Source organism: Oryx dammah, unplaced genomic scaffold (assembly GCF_014754425.2).
Source record: "Oryx dammah isolate SB20612 unplaced genomic scaffold, SCBI_Odam_1.1 HiC_scaffold_2, whole genome shotgun sequence".
In the NCBI taxonomy this organism is placed as follows: domain Eukaryota; kingdom Metazoa; phylum Chordata; class Mammalia; order Artiodactyla; family Bovidae; genus Oryx; species Oryx dammah.
Window position 1 is genome coordinate 71,827,506 of NW_024070186.1, and position 25,342 is coordinate 71,852,847.

The window sequence follows — 25,342 nt, forward strand, 5'->3', positions numbered from 1 at the left end:
TTTCACAGGAAGAAAGCTTATTAGGTTAAGAGATACATTAATGAGTTCTGCAGCCGTTTATGTGCTGTAAATAAAGAAGAAGAGAAAGGATAATATGGAAAAGGAAGCCAAAACACACAATGAAAGCCTTAGAAAGTTGAGTTTTCATACAAAAAACTAGCTGAAGAAAATCAGAAAGAAAAATTAATTTGCTTCTTTGCTCCTTAGAACAGATTCCAACCTTGGTTTTGTGACACTCCAGGATGTCCCCAATTATCTCAATGACTGTCATGAAACATTCCAAAGAATTCTTGAAATGAAATTAGTTTTATTTCATTTAAAAATAGATGGCCAGCCTCTCTTCAAAGAGTAAGAGAATCAAATGAGCAATTGGCTGCCACCTGCTCAAAAGGTTTCCAGGCACCAGGTTAGGTCTGATGAAAGCTGCAGAGCCATTTTGGAATGGAAATTTTTAATACTTATCTAGACATTTATATCCTCCCAATCCACCTGAGACTTCTTTTTTTAAAAAAATAGAATACTAATAATAGTGAGAATGATGTTGTTGAGATGTTTCCTTCACGAATCACCCATGGTGAGGTGAGGCTGCAGAAAACACTAGAAAGAGCAAAAGGTTGAGAATCAGATGATTCTGCCTTGGAAATTGTCTGGGTCACTTAACTGTGGAAGGATCTTAGTTTGTTCTTCTAAGCAATGGGGATAATAGCAAGTACTGACTTCCTAGTGTCGTGGCATGAAATGAGATAATGTGTGTAGAGCGTGTAGCGCAGTGGCTGCCTCACAGCATCTACAATAATGGAAATGCTTTTCTTACTATCTTCTGACTTTTGAGATGGAAGAGCAAGCTGATGAAAGCCTCCCTGGTGGGGGTGCTGGGGGTGGCCCTGTGTGATGGTGCTGACCCAAGTGTGGAGGAAGGAGTGTGCCTGCTACCCTTGGGGATGACCAGAGTCCCCACCTTTTTCTCCAAGGAACTGCACCTCACCCAATGGCTGAGCTGTTTTCTACTCCTTTCCCGTTAACGCCTCTGGGAGGGCAGTCCCCCATGCCTCAGAGATAGTTCCACTGCACTATTTAAAAAGTGGAGAAAAGCACGTGAAGCCAGGGATCTATAAGCATATACTGAGGTTAAAGCAGCAACGCGGGTAGGCGGAGAGCGGAAGTGCTTTCTCTTGCGCAGGAAGTTCTTAGAACATGAGAGCAGTGAAACGGAGTTCGAGGTCTATCTTATCAACACCCTCCCTTAAGGAACAAGGAAACTGAGACCAGGAGAGGGGGGGTGTCTTCCTGTAAACCACACACCAAGTTAGGGACCAGGCTTTCCTATCAACCATGCTGCTTCTCCTCTGTCTTGGGGCATGTGCGATACTCAGAATTAGGGGAAGAATTGAGTTTTACCAGCCTCAGCGGGTATCTCTACTTTTATTTTCACTGAGATAGATGTCTCAAATATTATCCCAATGTTCAAACAGAAAAACTAAGTTCTAGGTGAGTTAAGTCTTCTGCCTAATGACACAGGACTTTTAAGAAGTGGATTTTGTTTTCATGCGAGCCTTGAAATCAAGGTGAGGGAAGGGCTGTAATGAGACATGATCATAAAGAGAAGTCATAAATATGAGTCAAGACTTAAGGCATGAATGAGCAATCAGATGTATGTGTAACAAGGTAACCTGAACACATACCCATTGCTAATGGAAAACAATGCACAGGAACAGAGCTTAGGAAAAGAAAGCGTGTATGAACACCTTAAAAATGTGTTTTGCTAAATCAGGGTCTTTTGAATCAGGGTCTGCTGCCACTTCGGGTCTACACACTGGGTAGCACTCTTGAGGATTCCCCCTCCCAGGTGCTGTTTCCGTGTCAGGCTAGAGGCTGTGCTGGTGGTGCAGTTTTAACCTGTGTTCAGTGCAAACAGCAGTGTGGGCAAAACAAACAACGGGATAACAGAGGAGAGCACAAACAAACAGCACTGGCTGTATATTTCAGAGCAAAATGCCCCAGGTATGGAAGTGCCTGGGAGGTTAAAAGGTCACCTGTCAGCCACGTTTGTCCACTCCCCTTAAAAGGGTAATTGTGAGTAAATTTGCTTTCCAAGGAAGAAGCTATAACCTTTCTTAATGTATATGCTGTGTTAATCAAGATGTAGCTGAGCAATTCAAATGGCTGAAACAAAATATTTGGAGAAATTCAACATCTTACCAGGCCACAGTCACCAATGTGACCCCCCCATATTGCCCTTGGGTATCATTGAGGAGTCCCCTGAAAATCTAGCAGTTTGATCATCTTGCAGCTTGTATGTAAAGGAGACATTAAGAATCGGCAACCAAAGGAAGTACTCAGATTTATATTTTAAAAAATATTCTTTTTCTTACTTAATTTACCCCTCAACACTCCAAGTTATATTTGATTTTTTAGCAGTATCATTCCTGGATTGTATTTAGAGCCAGTTCACAATTCATGACATAGCTTAGTTATGAGAATCCTTATTATGTTCCAAGGGCTAGCATATAAAGATAAGCAAAAATGATCTCTGCTCTCAAAGAGTAGAGAGGGTGGAAATCAAGAGAAGAAAATAAAATTACATTTCTTCCACTTTTCCGTTAAAAAAATCATATGATCACAAGTAGATTATAATTGCCACTAACAATCCATATTTCTAACACTAAATTGTTTATGTATTATATTAACTGCATTTTTAAAGGAAAACAAACTTGGGTTTAAGATGTAGCTTTATAGTTTACTAGCAGTGGCTCTGAACAAGCTCTCTAACATCCTTGAATCTATAAAATGGAGTTCCTAACATTAACCTTAGAGGCTGGCAAGGCTCCGAAGTGCATGGAGCACCTAGGGTGGCATGGGACACGAAGTAGGTGTTCAATAAATGGTGACATTATTATTTCTAGCTTACTCTCTGTCTTCAGAGTTCTAAGACTTGTCTAATTTCAATTACAAAGCATTTAGACAATGTTTCAGATAACATTCAGTCTTAAAAATCTGTCTGTAGAGAATTTTCCCAATGTTTTTCTATGTTACCACTTTATGGTTTTTATTCATGTAAACATATAAAAGGACATGGATAACATATATGTTATAAAACCTGAGAAACATGGGGACCAGTCATTTAAGTTAGAGGATAAAACATCACTAATATTATTAAATCTTCTCTGAGAGCTCTTAAGTATTGACATTTACTATAGATTTTTTACTTATTTTATTGCTACATTCTTATTTCTCAGAATTTCAGATGATGGTTTTAATACAGTGTTTGTCAGAATGGTAAAGGAAGTGGCAGGGAAGGCAGAAAACCTGAGAGTGGAGTAGGAGAATTACAAGGAGGGAGCCTATTGATTTTCCACAAGATTAACATTCAATATACCTGAACACCTGGTAGGGGGAATTTAGGCTGAATCCCATTGTCTATGTGGGAGCTATTTTTGCTCTATGGTTTCAAAAAAATATAATAAAACTGCATTTTATTAGCACTTTATAAATTTAAGTACACCAGGGAAAATTGCCTTATTTAACATTACTTAGTTACCCGAAAGAGACAATGTTAGAAACTAATATTTTTACAGAAGACTGACATTAATAATCGGTTATACTTCCCTTAAGAGCTTAGTAATCTTTGATGAATAAAAAAATTCTCTTCTGAGGAGGAAAATAAGAAAATGTTTTAGAAAGTAAACAAGAGTTGACAGAGGGCTTTTTCCCTGTCTAGTAACCCAAAATGACCATCATAATCACTGATTAATGCCTATACAAGTATCTGTCACAGGAGAATTCTAAGTAATGCTACAGCCTTGCTATGTTCAAAGAAAACAAAAATTTCCTGCCAGTGGTCATATAAGGTCAACAAATGCTGAAGTAAAAAACATGAGAAAAAATGCCATGGGGGAGGGGAGGATTCGGAGTTTGGGATTAGCAGGTACAAACACTTATACATAGAACAGATTAACAATAAGGTCCTACTGTATAGCACTGGGAACAATAGTCAATATTCCATGATAAACCAAACTGGAAAAGAATATGAAAAAGATTATATATATGTAAAAGTGAATCACTTTGCTTTACAGCAGAAATTAGCACAACATTGTAAATCAACTGTACTTAAATTAAAAACATTTTTTTAATGCCAAAGTAAAAAGTGTGAACATTGGAAAGGAGGCTTATATCTTATTCAATTTTAATGTTAAAAATGGAGAGAAACATTAACTTCGAGTATAACACAATGTGCATGCTTCCTTTTTGGTTACCTATTGTGGCCACTAATTAAAAACTGCTGTATTTTACAAAAGTTCTCTGGCTGACTTCCTGTAAAACTTTCCCCAAAAGATCTTTTGGGTTTGTTTTTGGCTTGATTATGTTCTTTTTTTTTTACGATTCCAACACACTTACAAATAGGCCTAAAGTACTCTTTTTTAAACCGTAAGCGTAGGGACAATAAAAGGAAGGTATTCTGTGCAGTCTAGGAGATAATAGTGTCCGGTGCCTGGTCAGCAATAATAACCAGATGTTCAAATCATGTATTTGGTGCTAATATCATCCAAAGTGATTCCCTGTGGAAATCCATGCTCTGTGAAGGGGTAACGGAGCTTTGCAATGATAGGCTAATATTTGCGTTTCTTATCTTTAAAGCATTAGTCATTTTATTGTTTTCATAAGGAGTTGTAGCTATAGTAGATGTTGTTAAAGAAAGCCCTGAGAAGTGGATAGAGAAATCTTTTTGCTTTCAATTTTTCTTAGAAACTCTTCATGTGCTGCCTCTCCAGGCCATTGCCTGGCACCCCCACCTCCATCAGACACACACACACACACACACACACACACACACACACACACACACACAGAGAGAGAGCCCTGGTACGTCTCTAGTCTGGCCTATGCTGCCTGGGGGGTTTCTGCGGCAGCTGTGATATCCTGAAGGGTGTGTGAAATTGAAGACAAACATTTTTACTAGGAGTTTACAGCCTTAACAAAGTAAACTGCAAGCCCTCCAGGTGTCCTTGATGGTGGGAACAAAGGCCTGTGGTGCAGCAAAAAGAGACCTGGGTTTTGAATTAGAAGGAGCTGCGTTTGTATTCCTGCCCCAAGTTCATGGGCTGGGTGAACTTGGGCAATCACTTTCTCTCTGAGAGTCTAGGCTTCATCACCAGTCAAATGGGGGTGCAGACTAGATTGTTTCTAAAAGCCTTTACCCAGTCCTAGGAGTCTACAGTTCTAATCTTTTATATTTTATTAGTTACTTTCCCATAATTTTTTTTTTAATCTTAAATGCCTAGGAACCAAAGAATAAAATTACATGTCTGTCGTACTTACTTTGGGTGATTTTTTTTTCCTCTTTATTTTTAAAAATTGAACATGACCTTTAAAAACAAGCAACAAAAATGAGACAGAAGTTGCTGTTAGGTATCTCTTCTCAAGAAGCCAAAAGATGGTGGTGGTATTTTGGTACTGCTTCAGAGCAAAGGAATTTTTATTTCCTTATTACTCTAAAGATAATTTATTTTTCAAATATTCCAAAAAAGTCATCTTAAATCCTAGAGATTTCGTATATGAATCATTATTAATTACTACATTTTGTATCATGTATTTTAGTTTACAAAACCTGCAGTTTACCTGCAGGATCTCATGACCTCACCTAGCACTGGTCCCACTCTATTAGACTGATGTTGTTAAGACAGATACTAAGTCGTGTCCGACACCTTGGAACCCCCATGGACTGCAGTACGCCAGGCTTCCCTGTCCTTCACTATTTCCTTGAGCTTGCTCAAACTCATGTCCATTGAGTTGGTGATGCTATCTAACCATTTCATCCTCTGCCACCCCCCTCTCCTCTTAACTTCAATCTTTCCCAGCATCAGAGTCTTTTCCAAGAAAAGTACTAACCTCTCCATCTGACTGGTGGGAAGTTGAGGCTCAGAGAGTTGCTGAGGCTCTGCAGCTACCCCTAGAGCCAGGGTCTGAATGCACATACCTCCTAGTGTAGGGTGTCATGTAAATGTTCATGTGATTAAAATAAAATAATTCATTTCAAGGCTACTACATACATCAAGTGGCATTTCACCTGGATTCGGTCAAGAAGTTAAGCTCATTTCTAGTTTGAAGCTTAGATTTCTTGAATGCATAAAATGGCTCAAAAATTGGCCAGGGTTCAGATGGGAAAAAAAACAGGTGTATCAATTCAAAGATAATGTCCTTTGATGATCAGTATAGAATACAAAAAATAATTCATGGGGAAAATAGGGAAAAAGAATAAAGCACATTTCTTCAGAGTTTTGGAGCCTTTGTCTTTTATTGAAGAATCTGGATGCCAGACGTGATCGGGGAATGAATTTGGACTTCACTGCTGTGCAAGTCTGAGTTGAAATCCTGGATCTGCCTCTTCCTGACTCTTACACATTTGACGATTCATCCCTTGGAGACTCCACTGAGTCATATACTAAAATAGAATTAGTAGGAATACTTAACTTGCAAAGTTGTTTGTAAGCACTAGAAATAATTATATATATAAAGCACCTGTAATATAGTGCTTGATAAAATAAACGTTTCATAAATCATGGCTATTGTTATTAGGATTCATTTTCTTTCAAATTGTTATTGGGTCCATTTTATGACACGTTGAACTATTTGGTGTATGAAATTTAAGTATAGGATGAGTTCTATCAATGGGAGGGCAGTTGATATAGATAATCCACGAGATCCCTTGCAACTCTGAGCTAGTGTTATTATAAACTATATTTTCCAAGGCGTTCTCCCTATCAGAGATCCTGATTATGGTAGTGAAATAGATACTTTTGTCTTCATACATGGGATCTTTTATCTGAATATCTATATTAATGTGCTATGCTGTGCTTAGTCACTCAGTTGTGTCTGACTCTTTGTGACTCCATGGACTGTAGCCCTCCAGATTCCTATGTCCATGGGGATTCTTCAGGCAAGAATACTGGAGTGGGTTGCCATGCCCTCCTCCAGGGGGATCTTCCCAACCCAGGGATCGAACCCAGGTCTCCCGCATTGCAAATGGATTCTTTACCATCTGAGCCACCAAGAAAGCCCTTATATATTAATGTATATAAATATACACACACACACACATATATATATATACACACATGCTACAATTTTCAAAATGGAACCTGCCCACATGCATAAAGGAAGATATTGGTCTTCAACTAAAAATCGTGCCAGAAGGAGACCCACACGATACCAATGGTAACACTAGTAATAACAGCAGCAATCATTTCTAAAGAATCTAGTGTATTTCAGGCATTGTAAATCACCATGCAGAAACATGTCTGTATCCTTAGGATGCTGGAGTTCATGGCCTGTGCTTGTGCCAGGGTTGGGTGAGCCTTACTGTGCAGTCTTGTCTGTGCGTGCTTATGAAATGCCCATGAAAGTCTACAAAACTTTTCTAAGCAGCAAGGATGTCATGGAAAATATGTTGTGGTTGGTATCGTAGGACCAGAATATATCTTTCATTAGTCCAGAGTGACTTTGCACAAGTCACAATCTTTCTAAGCCTCAGTGTCCTCAACTATTAAAAATAATGATAATAATAATCTTTCTTCAAGTCCAGCATTCTATAGTTGGATGTGTTATTTAGTTAGTTTTTACAATTTGCTTGAAATCTTTGCATTCTTATTAAGTGTGTATAGTCCTATAGGTGTTTACAGTTCATTAATTCTTTTTCTTTTTACCTCTTTAAACAACATTAATATCTCTTGCTTAGCCTGAATGAGCTGGAACAGGAATATCTGAACTGACTCACAAATATGTTTCCTAATTAAGTTTTAATTATTAGTACAGTTGCAGAATCAGTTGTTTCTATCTTCAGATATTTAAACAGTTTTCTGTTAAAATAAAGTTTTAAAAGCTTTCTACCAAGGAGTGACATTGGAACAAGGTTTCTTTTTGTCAACTGTACATTAATTTCTTATTAATCAACATCGTAGTTTTCACAAATTTCAGAGTGACCAGACGCAGAGGATTGGCAGTGAAGTGGGTGTCGGAGATCCAATTACTAATAGTTAAAATGTCTACGTGAGATTTTGAACTCTTGACTCAGTCTTTTTCCTTCTTCCTAAATGGCTCCTAAGGAGAGTGACATATTAAGGAAAAATCCAGATATTAGAGTGACATAAGAAAGGTGGAAAAAACAGTACCATGCATCAGGGGTGAAAAAAGAAGTCTCTACGAATGTGTCAGACATAAAAGAAAGTGAAGGAAAGTTAAAAATTACCATAGGGCAGGCAGGACACCTGCTAAAGAACCTACCGCTGCCAGTCACAGCTGGAAAGAAAATGAAAGAGATGCAAACAACTGTCCTGGAAACATGGAATCATCCTTTTGTCTTTTTGTCCCCTTATGAACAATTACAGTATGCAAAAATGGAGGGGGATCTCAAAGTATTGGGATGAAAATTTCAGCAGGCTCTGCATATAAATAGCAGAGGCATGGAAGTGTGCCTCTTTGAAAACAGGCCGTGTTTGGGAGCTCCCAGTGCATTGAAGAGAATGGTAATTAATGTATAGTGAATGACTTTGAATGAAGGATGAATAGGGGGACCTAACAACGGGTAGGTTTTCTCTTTCTTTCCTTTTTTTTTCTTTTTCTTCTTTTTCTTTCTTTCTTTCTTTCTTTTTTTTTTTTTTTAGGTTAAAGCATTGAAGAAAGAAAGCTGTTAAAAGATGGCTACTGTGAGGCTACAACTTCAATGTCTGTCTTGTGTGGCTTTCCTTTCGAGGCTGTGGTGGGAGTTTGTTTTGTATTGCTCTCCAATCACAATGGAGTTAATTTGCACCAATTTCATTTTTTGTGCGTGCTCCTCAATGTTTTCCTTTCTGCTGGATTTTTTTTTAAAAAATATTATTTTGGCAGGGCTTGGTCCTTTGATGATCCTTTTGAGCAAATGGTTTGCCCAAAGTTCAGATGGTGCTGGCTCCGTCTTCTTTTTCATTTACAACATCAAGAGGATTACAGAGAATAACTTTGTTGCCCAACATCAATGATATATCTTCAGGCTACTAGAAAGGTAGTTCTCAGAAAGTGTGTCTTCTAATAGTTTAGAACCTCCACAGGCTTCAGATAAAACAAGTATTAAATACAGAAAGCTCACAAGGATACCAAGGAAGGTTAAACTCACGCAACCTCCTTCATCTCAAACACCTGAAATATATCTTTTTTTTTTTTTTGACTGTCGAAGTGTGATCATGGTGAAGACAGCAGTAAGATCTTATATAACAGCAGACAGAAAAAGGCAGAGGAGTCACGTGGAGATGCACACACATATTAGTGAGAGAACACAAAAACAATCTTGTCAAAGAGCAGGTAATTTATAATAGGTCCAAAACCAAATATATGTGTCAGTTCAAACGAAGATGGTATAAACGGGGGGATTTCTCTCTTGGTGGAACTATCTGACATAACCTAAAACTTTATATTAGGGAAATTTTTGGAATTCTCACCATTTTAACAATTATGGGTGTGCAGGGGAAATCCCAAATAGGGCAGAAAACTTGAACCTCTCCCCTGGGTTCCAGTCATCATTTCAGCTGTGGCTGGACATTCGAATGTGGATAGCTCACTAGCTCTTTCAAAACCTTTCCTTTCCTCTGCCCCTTCCTGGGGAACTAGCGTCTCTCATCTGGTTGCAAATTCTGTGCACAGCTGTAAGGGTCAATGGGGACTGGTATCCTGGTTGTGGTAACTAAACACCCCAGAATTTGGCCACAGTCTTACTGCCAGGCAATTGTGTTCTTTTTAATAGATTCAGTTTTAGACTGCATAACTAAATATGATTTTGACTTTACATCTTTATATGGCTTCTCATATGAATAAATTCAAACCCAGAACAATTTCTTGGTGAGATTATGAAGGATTTTTGAGTCGACTTTTAAAATAATGGTATATTTCAAATGCCACGGAGAGCCTTTGCCTAAAGGCTTGTCACATTACTTGAAATTCCACAATGGGAAATACTTTTCTTTTTGTCCGAGGTCCTCAAAGCCCCCATATTAAAACAATAATCCCTGAGCTGGGAATTTCTGCCATCTGGGGATGTGCTCCCAACCATTGGACATTGTGGAGAAGCCAAAACTATTGAGTCAGTAGGAAGATTAGTGGTGGCCAGGGGCTTGGAAAATGGGAGGGAGGTATGAATAGGTGGTGCACAGGAGATTTTTTAGGGATTGAAACTCTCTGTATCACATTATAATGATGGACATCACACTATACAATTATCAAAACCCATGGAACTGTAGAACCTAAACAGAGAACCCTAGTGTCAACTGTGACCTTTACAGTTAATAACAATAATAAATTTAAGTTGGTTCATCAGTTATAACAAATGTACTTATTATTGCAAGATGTTAATAACAGGGAAAACTGTAGGGTGGCGGAGGCGGGGGGAAGGAGGAGGTATACGGGAACTCTCTGTGCTATCTATTCAATTTTCTGTAAACCTGAAACTGCTCCAAAAACGATTCTATTGATTTTTTAAAAATGATATGTTTCATTATAAAAAGAAAAGCACTTTCAAAGTAATTTCTAATATTCCTCAGAGATCACTTGGAGTGCCCACTCCTCAAGTTTTCTATCATCTCCATAGCTGATGCCTCTTAAAGCTTCCTTAGCCCACGCACAGGTCACTGCAGGTTTGAATAGGTGGTGCACCTATAGTTTTGGGAATGGTGCTCACCCTGGGGCAGGAACCATGCACAGTGTCTGTTGTACAGAGGACTGCCCAGAAACTTGTAGGCACAGGTGCAGACACACACAGGAACATAAAAAGAAAGGCAAAACTGATAAAAAGTATCTAACAAAATAGGTATGCAATGTACCTTACATATCTTGACTTATATTTTTAGAAATTTTGGTTGGAATATAATTGTTTTACAGTGTTATGTTAGTTTGTGCTGTGAATCAGCAATATGTATACCTATATTCCCTCTTGAACCTCCATCTCACCGCCCACCCATCCCACCCCTCTAGGGCATCACAGAGCACTGAGCTGAGCTCCCTGTGTTGTACTACAGGTTTCCACCAGCTATCTGTTTTACACATTTGAAAATATTAACTCAGCTTTGGAAAGAGCTACTACTCTTCTTATGTTATGTTAACAATGATTTAGGCCATTTTAGGGGGGAAAAAAGTACTCACATAATTGGTCTTTCTCATACTCACATAATTGGTCTTTCTCACAGGGTCTCTACTAGGTACCATCAGTTGAAAATGTTAGTGTGTTAGAGCTTAGATAATCATCAATATCTTTCCCAATATAGTATATAGCTCCTTTTTCTATTAGTATGATCTTGCTATAATCATCTTGAATATTTTTCCCCAGTTTTCTCCTAGATACGTAATCTAGTACTTTCAACATGCATAAAAGTAATAAGAAATCACTTAACTCTTAAAATACTTTGAACTGTTGCAATTTAACAGATTCAGAAGTTTCATCTTTATTTAATCTTTAGATTTCAATGGCACTTTGTAAATACAATTTGACCCACCCACATCACTTCTAGAAGTTATACACGTAAAGCATCTAAAATGTATAGGAGGGAGTAGCAATATAAAATAGAACAAAAGAAATAACTCTATGTTGTGCTTTTTAAAAAAGAATGCATAATATATACTATGATCTTTAAGTAACCTGTTGTGTTTCAAGAAGAAAAGATATATTGTTAAATGGATTATTCCTTTGGTTCTTTCCATCTCAATTAATGTAGATATTCTTAAACATAAGGGATATAGTGTTGGCTGCAAAGATGATCCAGCATTTTGGACTCTTTTCATTATTTTGCTTCTAGTAGCACTTGAAGTCTCTGGTGTCTTACCTCTACTGAGACCTGGCATTTCTTTGTGTTGGAGAGGCAATTTAATCCATTTTTACTGTCTGCAAACAGACTTTCAAACAAAACCTCAGACTCTTTGACTGTGCCCCAAGGATTCCACCAAACCTGTAATCCTCCACTCTCTTCTGGGGCTGTGGAGGGTGACAAGAATAGAGCTGGGCTCAACGAGGAAGCCTCATTAGTGTTAGTGATTTTGATTTCTGTTACATTTCTGCTCTGCAGCCATTTCAAAGTTGGAGTGATAACTATCTTTGCATCTCCTGCACCCCTGCCCCAGCTGCCCTGAAGTCAAGCCCTGGAATGATCTGGTGAAGCATCTTAAGACCACGGAGGAGGCCAGCAGACATGCTTTCTCTCAAGGAGTCAGGGGGCCTGATAATAAATAGATGAGTGTTCAGCTTCTAGATGTTGACAGTTTGCAACAGAAAGTCAACTCTGACAAGCACCATCCGAAGTTCTGTGTGATCATGACCATCACTGGGTGACACGTGTGTGCCAGGCCACATAGGCAAAGCTTGGACAAAGACAAATTAGAAAAAAGTGATCCTGGTTGTCCCTTTGTCTGTGGGAAATCACACTTAATGCCTGGGAAAATAGTACATTCTGAAGGTTGTCTTTTGAAAAAAAAAAAAAAAAAATGGAGACCAGTGGAGTAGAAGGAACTGCAGGCAAACAACATTTAACAAGTGACTGCCGTGTGTCAGGCAAGGGATATCATTTAACTCTCACAACCATCTAGGCATTATTATTCCATTTTATAGATAAAGGAACTAACATCAGAAAGATTAAGCAGCTTCCACATTCTGTGTTTAAATTGCTCCTGTCTAAGCCAGGATGACTGCTCTTGATTGCTACAGACTGACTTCTGATGGAAGTTTGCAGGTACTTATTGCTATAAACCCTAAGAGGTATTTCCCATCTCACCAAAGCTCTTGTACATCCTCCCTTTCTCTGTGAAATGTGATTAACTGTTAAGTTTAAACTATGGTAAAGTTTGTAAAGTACCTAAACATAAACATTTAATATTTATGGTTTAGCCACTAAATCATGTTCAACTCTTTGCAATCCCATGGACCCACCCAGCTCCTCTGTCCATGGAATTTTCCAGGCAAGAATACTGGAGTGGGTTGCCATTTCCTTCTCCAGGGGATCTTCCTGATCTGATCCAGGGATCAAACCCAAGTCTCCTCCTTTTCAGGTGGTCTCTTGCATTGCAGGCATGTTCTTTACTGATTGAGCCAGAGGTGTACAATCTAACCCTTAAATTTGCGGAAACAGTCTTTGTAATGTACAGTTGAATTTATGTATTAAGAAGTATATCTTGAGACAAATATGTCTCTATTTATGAAACAATAACAAAAACAATGCTCAAGTAATTCCTTTCAGTCTAACTGCAACTTCTGGTAGAAAAACATTATATACCTATTTGTCAATGCATAGGCTTGTTTGGCTAATATTAACTTTACTGTTGCTATGCCTATTACATGCATATTGCCCAGGAAACCAGAAGAGTATAAATAACCAAAAAGAAAAGGGTCCATAATATCATGGAAAGATCAGGGACTTCACACCAACTCCTGGTTTGAACCCTAGTTTCTCTGCTGCTGAGTGTGTAATCAGTTACATATCTCTCTGAGCTTCACTCAGGCACATTAATGTGAAAATACAATGACACCTTTTATCTGCACTTTATTTTATTTATTTATCAGTAGAGAGACCATCTGAGTGGATTTAAGCACTGGCACAAAAAAACATGTCTTTCACATGGACACTCACAACTTTTAGCAGATGTAGTAATGTTGATCTGAGCCAACATTTCACTTTTTGTGTGTCAGCCTCCACGTTGGTTAAATAAGAAATATGTGTGTTATAGGGATACAGGGTTAGGAGACATAAGTAGGTACAATTGTTTTGCTGTTGTTCATAATTCAAATTGGAGGAGCTCATCTGAGCATCTCTAATTCCCTCCCCATCTCGTTGAGAATCAAATCGTATAGTAGCTTTTAGACCACACACATTGAGTTACTCCTATTATTATCAAGCTGGAATGGTAAAGGTCAGAGTAGTTAGATCTTTAGCTTTTATTCCTTCTTTTTTGGTATTATTATACATGTATATGAATTATTGATCATGCTGCTGGCTTTTATAAACTCTGTGTGAAGGAGTGCTGCCTCTGCCTTTGCAAATGGCAATGTAGCCCTGCTTTGAAAGAAAAAGAGAGAAGCACCGCCTCCCCTGAAAAAAAATTCAGACGGGTAGAAGTAAATAATGTCAGATTCTAATCTTTTGAAAGGAATAAGACCAGATCTATGTAAATAATAGCACGAACATGAAATAGACTGCCTAGTCAGTCAAATACATATCTATTTGTAATTCCAATACCTTTTCTCAACTTTTAAGTCCTTTCACATTTCACATCAGCCCCTTTCAGGAGATTTAAGTGTATTTATTTTTCACATATATTAGATGTGCACATATAAAGTTTCTTTAGGGCAGAAATATGTTATTGTAATTTTTATAATTTTACCTCCCACATAAATAATGATAATTTACCCCATAAATAATAATCTTACCAGTTAATCAGTGCTTACTAAGCCCCAAGCATTGTCTTAGCCACTTAATACAGATTTTCCCAATTAATGTACAACCCCATTTTACAGATGGGGCAGATGAGGCATGAGGAAGCTAAATATTGTATCTTAGCCTTGCTACCTAAGGTCACATAATAGCAAAATGGTGGAGCTGAAATCTGACCCAAGAGGTGTGAACCCAAGTCAGTACTTTTAGCCACTTCACTGTGTAGTCTCCTTGGAAAGTGCTCAGTAAATATTGATGAATAAATGAATTAATGGGTACAATAGTGGGTATCTAGGACAAGGAGCCTATTCCTTAAACTCTCCCTTCCTTTCTTTCTCTCCTTTTAAGAATTTATTTTACTTGGACTCTTCCTTTCTTTCTGAGGAGGCATTTCCCTTCAGGGAGGCCGGAGGGTGATAGGCCAGCTAGGTGTGAGGCTCAGGGGTCCAGAAGAAGCACTCACTGTCTGCTGACAATGCGAGCAGGGTGGTGCCCTCCATCGGGAACTGCCGGCCCCATTCCCCTGCTCTGTCCCTGCCTTATTATTGATTCTCAAGAGAATAAACCAGGGCTGGGGCTGGGGCCTTCTGACGAGAGATGGGGCTGCATCTGGTCTTCATGATATTTGAAATTATTAACAGTGTCATTATTTTTACATTCAAAAACCTTTTACTAACAGCTTTCCATCTAGAACCAGAACACTGTACCACTTTTGAATAAGAAAAAGCTTCTGTTCCCAAAGATTCCCACAAGACACTCAACATTTGGAGTCCCCGTGGCCCCTGGACTTTTCAGCCGCCCCTTGTTTCCCTTTCTGCCTAAGTCTTGAATCCTGTCACAATTTATACTTAAGACTCAAAGAAGCAGAATGAAATTATGCTTGTCACATAACTGGAGCAAGATGATCATTTAATATGCTGGTGGCTGGTGCTTAACACAATTTCTTAAAAATATAGGTGACACCATGAATTGGTGTTTTTCATGTTTTCACTAAACTATCTTGGAATATTTAGCACATTCAACAAGAAAAGTTAGGCAGGCCGTTTCAGACCAGGTTGCAAGTGGGAAGACATTTGTCAGGGCTGCTTTCACTGGCAATATACTTTAATGAGATGGCATTGAGAGAAGATGGTTTAAAGAACAAAGTCAGGTTTGTTGGGAGGCCATCAGTAACCCAAGAAGCCACACCGCTCGGGGGCAGAGGCTGTGGAAAGGGTAATTGCAGGGAGCACCAATCACACATACATGCTACACAGAAACAACTGGCCATTGATGGTCCACACCAGAGGAGGGGCACAGAGGCAGGGAGGTTGGAAAATAGCAGATTCTTCAGAATTTCTTTCCATTTGTCTTTCAATTTCATCACATACATTCCATCATTAGGAGAAAAAAAGACAGAAAATGGTGGCCAGGAGCAAGGAAAATACAGCAAGGGACACTGCCCAGCTGAGACCATGAAATTAAAAAGAAAAAAATGCAAGCCCCCATTTCAGTTTGGTTGAGTTCATGCAAACCACAGAAAATTTGTGATTTGGTCTAGATACTCCTATTGGAAATATTTAGAAGATTTGTGAGTTTAGGGAAGACCTATCAACCACAATAATCTGATGACAGGTTATCCATGGATACAGATGAAGAATCCCTGCATCAGACTAGATCACAAATCTGCTCAGATTTTTCAAGTGCTGGCTTTACAATTTAAGCCAGTAGCTATGAGGTCATGGGAACTATGGACTCTTCTGCATCGTCCATGGTGGACCTTTCACTTCCTCCTAGAGACCTGGGAAGGAGTGCAGTACAATGCAAAAGTCATATTGCATTACAAGAGAGACTAAGATGAAACACTGGAAGTGTAGGAGCTAAAAGGCAGACAAGCGAGGTGAAGCAACCATCTTTCAGGTAGATGCCGTTAGTATGCTTGATTCAAAGGAAGAGAAAATAGAGGGAGAAACTGAAGAAGTCCTTTCAAGCAGCGCTGGGACTGGAGTCATTAAAGCCTCCTCTGTATCAAGCCATTGAGCAGGAAGAGTTGGAAGCTGTTTTGGTGGCAAGAACACTCCAGAAATACGATAAAGTTGCATTACTTATTAGGGTTTAAATGGAGATAACGAAGAATAATTTTGATGAGCACAATCATACATGATTGATTTTTTTTTAAACTGAATCCTCTGATCTTGATTACACACTTTGGTATATAAACCACCTTTCCTTTTTAGAAAGCTTAACCCCTCTGAATAAATTCAGCTCATGTTTCAAATTAAGTTATATGCCAGATTGAATTCAAATTAAACGTAAAGTAATGAATTTATATTCTTGATGCTCAGAGACAGCAGACTGATTTTGATCCTTGTTTCTCCATCACTTGGCCTGGGGTCTTTCACCTAGCAGTTGATCAATAAACAGGTTGATTTGCTTGGTTTAATCGGTGCTTGTGGTTATTTTCAGCATTGATAGTTGAAGCCGTGGATTCCACCATTGACCTGGCTTGAGAGTGATCTTTTTATTTGCTATGTCCTATGGACATTCTCCATCTCTTCTTTTTGACTCATTTCACCTATAGTTTTATACTTTTCCTCCTCCTCCTTTCTTGGTTTTGTGGTGACTATCTTAGTTCTTCCTGTGCCTCTCTGACTGCCCTTTTGATTTCCTTTTGCTGATCTTCCCTGTCGTCCTCCAAAACCTTTAAATGCTATTAGGTGGCCCATATGATCTGATGAGCTCCACATCCATATCTCCAGCCCATGGTGGTTTTCTGAGCACCAGACGAATGTATCCAACAGCCTACTAGAAATCAGCACCTGAATTTTGCAGTGGTAATTCAAAATCAGTTTTATCCATCTTTCCGCATGAAACCTCTTATATTTCTATCTTAATGAAAAGCCCAACTTTTCTCCAATTGCCCAAGGCAGGAACTTAAAAATCATTTTAGGTTTCTCCCTCGGTGCACTCCTGATATTCAATTACTAGACCACCTAAATGTCCTTTTTGTACCTACTACCTCTGCCAGAGTACCACTTCTCCTCATTTCTTTCCTGAACTAAAGCAGCGGTTGCCTTTTCAGATAGCTAAACTTATGATTTTCTTATCTCCAGTCCAGTCTCCAGTCTGCCTCCAAGATGACTTTACCGAAACAAACTTAGAGGCTTAACCAACAAGAGGGCAATCTGCATTGCTAGGGGAGAATCCTTGGGCACTATCCCAACCCCAGACCAAGTTGCTGTAAGGATTTTTCAGTTATGTGAACCAGTGACACACCCCAACCTTTGCTATCCACTGCCCCCCATTTAAACCAGTTTCAAATGAGTTTTCTGCTGCAACTTGCAACAAAATAGACCCAACCTATACATCACTGTGCATATAGAATAAAAATTAAGCTTTCTCTTTCTAAAGGTCAATCTACTTCCTTTCCTTTTGCTCCCAACTCAAGTTTCCCCAGCCCAGCACACCCTCATGCCTTGACAATTCAGAGGGCTCCCTTCATTCAAAGTCCCACTCTTCTTCAAGCCTCCTCCGTACCTCCTTCTCTGACTCTTTCATGCTGAAATAGGCATTATTAGGATGTTCTGTACTCAGTAGGACCACCTACAAAGGAACCCCAATCAATGGATGATACCATCCATGGAGTCAATTGCTGAATACCTTCAACAGCATTTGAGTGAAAAGCATGGCCAGAGTGAATTGAGAAGAAACTTCTAGTTGTCAGGAGATCCTCTGAACTCTTAGAATCTCAATGCTACCTTTCAAGAAAAAGATGAATGGACAGTGTTTTGAAGTGAGAAGACTCTTGATAAATATCTCATCAGGTCAAATAAAAAGAAATCTCAGTGTCTGCATGTCTCCATAACAAAGGGAACCACAAAAAGTTACGTAGGAGTAAGAAGTTCCAGCCCTCATACAGGGCAAAATCAGTGAACTTGTGGCTTTAGATTATTACCATAGGGTGCATTTCTATGTATAGTACTCTGCTAAATTTTCCTAAAAAATGAAGGATTTCTCTTCATTTTCCATTTTCTTCAAATCACTGGTTGTATCTATTTATCGGATTTCTACACCAGTAATTTTAATAGCAATTTATTTCAGAATTCAGTATTAAAATATTTTTTTGTGTACAGAGAACATGTATCCTTGATTTTTCTCTGGACTCATGTATTTGCAGTCTTCTTTATAGGGAAAGGCTGAACAGAAAACAGGAGCTTGGTTTAAACACCCATTCAGTGTGTCAAATCCTTTGCATATATTATGTAATTTGATCCTCACAGCATTATTGCTCTGGTATGGGTAATATTGGTTGAAGGCAACCTCTCCTTGTTTTTTTTTTTTTTTTTTTCAAGAATGCACAGCAGACAGTTCAGGCCTTGGAGATTTTCTACAACTTAAATAGGGCAAAGGGCATAGTGGTTAAGAGTTTCATCCAAGGGAGGAATGATAGATTTAATCCCTGCTCCACCCTTGACCAGCTGTGTGACTGTGGGTAAGTTCCTTAACCACCCTGAGTCTTGGTTTCATCACCCATAAGATGAGGGTATTAATAGTACGTACATCATAGAGCTATTGTGCTGAGTAAATGAATTAATATTTGAAATGTACTTTGAAGAAAGAATGGCACTTGGTAAAGGCTGTAGTGTTTGTTAACAAAATTAATAAAATATTCACCAAACATTATATCTCTTCTTTGCAATAAAATAGCAAGGCAATTCCCTCCATCCAACCAGCATTTAAAGATAAGACTTTCAGGTCGATTTTATAAACGTATCAATTAAACCTATCAAAACCTCTGATATCTGACTCTCCCTGCAAATCTCACTAGAATAACTGGCACAAGCCATTTTTGCTAAGCCATTAGGGAAAAATTTTATGAGTATCAATGATTTGTACTCCCTTTGTTCTCCTCTATAAGTCTGAAATCTGTAATCCAAATGTCTATAAAAGAGTCTAACTTGGATAGAGAGATTTTGAGAAAGAAAGTATCCCCAAAAGTTATTTAAAGGATGTATCATCTACACATGTATATCAAGAATGTTGTATTAAGGATCTTGTAGCCATTTCCACTCTCATCAAGGAAAGAGCTTGGTGTTCAACTAGTGATGTCTTCCTTGAGCATAAGAAGGGCAGTGACATGAAGCATACCAAGAGAGACCTGCACCCTCATCTTACGGAGAAGGAAACAGAGACTAGAGAGAGGGAGTGACTTGCTGAACATCACACATGGGCTAGGACAATATGAACCTAGGACCAGAAGTGGAATATGTGTGTGTTGGGAGTGATGGGTGGAGGTGGACTTAAAGACCTCATGTAAGTTTTGTCAACCATTTCCCCAAAGTTAGGATTTTCCTACAGGCCGGGCATTATGAAAATGAAAACATAATTTGCATCCTGACTTTGGGCTAACATACCTGGGTATCTGCAAAACAAAACATTATTAAAGGTAAACTCATGCAATAGTACTATCTGGGATGACAGAGAAAGAGACCCAGAGTTTCACCCCATAAAGCTTCAGTGACAAGTATGGCAATGACTCACTCAAAATGCAAGACAAGAATGAAGAATGACAAGCAAGAAATGCTGGCCCAGATCTCAACAACAAGAGAAGCCAAGCATAACTGCAAGCTCGTCATGGAGCTGCAGAGAATGAACTGGTCAGGCAGGATTCGGTACCCAATGATCCTTCTGTTATGACAGATGCTCTCCAAACACTGAGAAGCTGGAACACACACACACACACACACACACACATTCATCTCCCTCTGGTGGATCTCAGTTTTGGAAATGGATGGCTAGGTTTACGCCAATATTCAAATATTAACAACACTCTTATCTGATAATGATGTGTCCCTTCATCTGGAAGAATTAGGGAAGACTTTCTGCTTGAGTTACTGAAGTGTCACCACTTTTCAAAGGATATCAAGTATAAATAAGTTCTATTACTTACAACAAGATGCAGGCTTTGTTTAGCTACAAAGAAGCGCAGTGAATTTCTCATTTAAGTCAAAGAGCTTACTGAAGAGGACATGGCAGACATTGTTGTCTCCAAGTTGTCATTAACCAGTTTTATCCTGGCTGTGGTGACACAGGAGAAAGCTTTCAGCAATAACTGGATGATTTTGGTTTTCTGAATTCTATGGGGTTGCTGCAGATGAATGCAAATATAGGTGTTTGGAAAGGAAGGGTATGTTGGTAGTAGACAAAGGCTGTAATATCACAGTTATACCCGTGAGAAAAAGTATGCTAGTTGATTTTGGGAGCCTTTTTGGTTCCCTTGTGTGCTCCTGGAAAACTGTGAGTTAGTCACAACTTCTCTGTGATTCTAAGGGGAGATTACAAATCTGTTAGTCAAAGGAATGGGTTTTCTGTCTTGACTTGGATGCCATCAACTGAATGACCATGGGCAAGTCATTCCTGGCCTCTCAACTAAGCCTCAGTTTCTTACCTGCAAATGAGGCTAGCATAATCTATTTCATCAGATTGTTTTGAGACCTAAATAAGACAAATATAGGTACATATGCACAGTACAACAGAGGATGTTTGGTTCAGTTCAGTCACTCAGTCATGTCCGACTCTTTGCAACCACATGAATCGCAGCACCCCAGGCCTCCCTGTCCATCACCAGCTCCTGGAGTTCACTCAGATTCACGTCCATCGAGTCCGTGATGCCATCCAGCCATCTCATCCTCTGTCGTCCCCTTCTCCTCCTGGCCCCAATCCCTCCCAGCATCAGAGTCTTTTCCAATGAGTCAACTCTTCTCATAAGGTGGCCAAAGTACTGGAGTTTCAGCTTCAGCATCATTCCCTCCAAAGAAATCCTAGGGCTGATCTCCTTCAGAATGGACTGGTTGGATCTCCTTGCAGTCCAAGGGACTCTCAAGAGTCTTCTCTAACACCACAGTTCAAAAGCATCAATTCTTCGGCACTCAGCCTTCTTCACAATCCAACTCTCACATCCATACATGATGACAGGAAAAACCATAGCCTTGACTAGACGGACCTTAGTCGGCAAAGTAATGTCTCTGCTTTTGAATATGCTATCTAGGTTGGTCATAACTTTTCTTCCAAGGAGTAAGTGTCTTTTAATCACCAGCTGCAATTACCATCTGCAGGATGTGTGGTATGTGCTTGTGAAAATCCACTGGATACAAATCTAGAGATGTTTTATCTCTGTTTTGAACTTGATGCCTTATAGTAAATACTAGAAGAGGATCCCACCCCCAACTTGAATTCAGTTTCCATTTAGTTCAGTTGCTTAGTCGTGGCCAACTGTTTGCGACCGCATGAATCTCAGCGTGCCAGGCCTCCCTGTCCATCACCATCTCCCGGAGTTCACTCAGACTCATGTCCATCGAGTCCGTGATGCCTTCCAGCCATCTCATCCTCTGTCGTCTCCTTCTCCTCCTGCCCCCAGTCACTCCCAGCATCAGAGTCTTTTCCAATGAGTCAACTCTTCTCATAAGGTGGCCAAAGTACTGGAGTTTCAGCTTCAGCATCATTCCCTCCAAAGAAATCCAGGGCTGATCTCCTTCAGAATGGACTGGTTGGATCTCCTTGCAGTCCAAGAGACCCTCAAGAGTCTTCTCCAACACCACATTTCAAATACATCAATTCTTTGGCGCTCAGCCTTCTTCACAGTCCAACTCTCACATCCATACATGACCATAGGAAAAACCATAGCCTTGACTAGACAGACCTTAGTCGGCAAAGTAATGTCTATGCTTTTTAATATACTATCTAGGTTGGTCATAACTTTTCTTCCAAGGAGTAAGCATCTGTTAATATCATGGCTGCAGTCACCATCTGCAGTGATTTTGGAGCCCCCCAAAATAACGTCTGACACTGTTTCCACTGTTTCCCCACCTATTTCCCATGAAGTGATGGGACTGGATGCCATGATCTTCGTTTTCTGAATGTTGAGCTTTAAGCCAACTTTTTCACTCTCCTCTTTCACTTTCATCAAGAGGCTTTTTAGCTCCTCTTCACTTTCTGCCATAGGGGTGGTGTCATCTGCATATCTGAGGTTATTGATATTTATCCTGGCAATCTTGATTCCAGCTTGTGTTTCTTCCAGTCCAGCGTTTCTCATGATGTACTCTGCATGTAAGTTAAATAAGCAGGGTGACAATATACAGCCTTGACATACTCCTTTCCCTATTTGGAACCAGTCTGTTGTTCCATGTCCAATTCTAACTGTTGCTTCCTGACCTGCATACAGATTTCTCAAGAGGCAGGTTAGGTGGTCTGGTATTCCCATCTCTTTCAGAATTTTCCACAGTTTCTTGTGATCCACACAGTCAAAGGCTTTGGCAAAGTCAATAAAGCAGAAATAGATGTTTTTCTGGAACTCTCTTGCTTTTTCCATGATCCAGCGGATATTGGCAATTTGATCTCTGGTTCCTCTGCCTTTTCTAAAACCAGCTTGAACATCAGGGAGTTCACGGATCATGTATTGCTGAAGTCTGGCTTGGAGAATATTGAGCATTACTTTACTAGCATGTGAGATGAGTGCAATTATGACATATATAATAAGCTCATATAGATTAATAAATAGGCGCATCCATTTAAGGAGGAGAAGGGAGCATAAAGCTGGCAGACTGGGAATAGGTTGGGCTGCCCGGGCCTGACTTCCTGGGCAATGAGGATCCCAAGCTGTGCCAGGCCTGGACAGGAAAAGGAAATTGAAGCCAGACTGACTGGGGGAATCTCTGGAACAATGTGGAAAGAAGCAGTTTAAAAGAAAATGGGAAGGGAAATCAAAAGGATTCATGTTCTCTACTTAACTGCCAGGTACCAGGCACAGGGCCTGGCCCTCATACAACCCCATGTGTAGTTCTCAACACAGTGCAGAGAGGGGGTGTTATTATCTCCGGTTCTCTGGAGCACAGACAGACCACTCACTCACAACACCCCTAATACACATCAGGGCTGGGATCTAAGCCTTGGTCTCTAAACCCCATTCCCCAGTTCCTTCTGTGGAATCATCCAGTGGGGGGTGGGAGAGGATTAAGTCAAACAATACACACAAAGCTCGAATTTCAATGCCTAACAAACAGGAATTGTTGAGGAAAATCTAGTCTCTCTTCCCCAGTACAGAAATCTGTTTTGGAACGTTTGTGTAACTGAACTTAGGTACATACAGCAGGAGGGAAATTTTGCCTTCCTACAAAATATGCTATCATATGCATGCGTGCTGAGTTGTTTCAGTCATGTCTGACTCTGACTCTCTGCTACCCCATGGACTGTAGCCCGTCAGGTTCCTCTGTTCATGGGATTCTCCACGCAAGAATCCTGGAGTGGGTTGTCATGCTGTCCTCCAGGGGATCTTCCCTACCCAGGAGTCCAACACGAGTCTTCAGCGTCTCCTCTGTTGGCAGGTTCTTTACCACTAGCACCACTTGGGCAGCCCTTGCCGTTGTAGAATATTAATAGTACCCCAATCAATCTTTGTAAAACAGGAGGACCAAATCTGTACATGCTGTGCTTGAAATTTAAAAACAGAAAAAAGAATCAATTGTGATTGTATCAAATTATTGGTAGAATGTCATGAGCTTTACCCTTTCAAGTCACAGCTATGACAGAAGAATCTTGGATATCCAGTCCTCCTGTCTCAATAGCCCAATGTGTACTTAAACTCCCGGTGAGTCAGAAACATGTGAGTTCAAATTCCCCTAAAATCTATGGTGAGAAAATACTTAGGTCAGCTCTTGTTAAGCTCCCACTAAGCACTCCATGATGGTAATTAATCAGGGAAGGTTGCTCACCAATGTGTCCTGCAGGTCAGTCAGGTTCTTGTGCAATGATCTGGGCAACAGCTCTTGACCCACAGTTATGACAATGTGATCAGCAGTGACACTCACACAGGAGTGTGGTCGGCTTCATTTCTGCCTGTATTTCAGAAAGGCAGAGAGAGCCTGGGACCCAGGGGACCCTCCATGAGTATTTGATGAATGAATGAGTGAACAAACTTTTCAAAGTCAATATGGAGATTTGAGTGCTTGTCTCATTTCAAGGAACACATTAGTCACAAACTGCATTCTGCACATATTAGACGATACATTTATTGGTGCTTGGGTCTGGATATAATTTTTAAATTAGTTTTCTTATTATAGAAATAATACTTATATACATATGTGTGTATGTATATATATATGAAAGTGAAAGTAAGTGAAAGTGAAGTCACTCAGTCGTGTCCGACTCTTTGCAACCCCGTGGACTGTAGCCCACCAGGCTCCTCCATCCATGGGATTCTCCAGGCGAAAATACTGGAGTGGGCTGCCATTTCCTTCTCCAGGGGATGTTCCTGACCCAGGAATCGAATGTAGGCCTCCCACATTGCAAGCAGACGCTTTAACCTGTGAGCCACCAGGGAATATTATACCTTACTCTTGTGAATTGTTGTAAAATAATATACTATAACATGAATGTATCCCAGTTTGATTAACAATTCATTTTGATTGTTATAGTAAATTTAGTGATATTCTATAGATAAACATATAGGTTTTCTCTCATTTTTTATTGCAATAAATATTTCTGACTATTCATTGTGCATTCATAAAAGAATATAAAAAGTTTGAATCCCTACAGTTGGTGTTACTGGGTCAAAGGGCACATGAATGTTTGTTGTTCTTCTTCCTATTAATAATTTCCAAATTGCCCCTCTGGGATTGTCTATTTAGCCACCCCTTCGCCAGCTCTAGCTATTTTCATAATTTAAGATATTTCATAGGTGGAAAATGGTATCTTACTTTTTTTAAGGATTTTTTTTAATGTGGACCATTTTTAAAGTCTTTATTGAATTTGTTACAATATTGCTTCTGTTTATGTTTTGGTTTTTTGGGCACAAGGCATGTGGGATCTTAGCTCCCCGACGAGGGATTGATCTGCATCCCCTACATTGGAACGCAAAGTCATAACTGCTGGGCAGC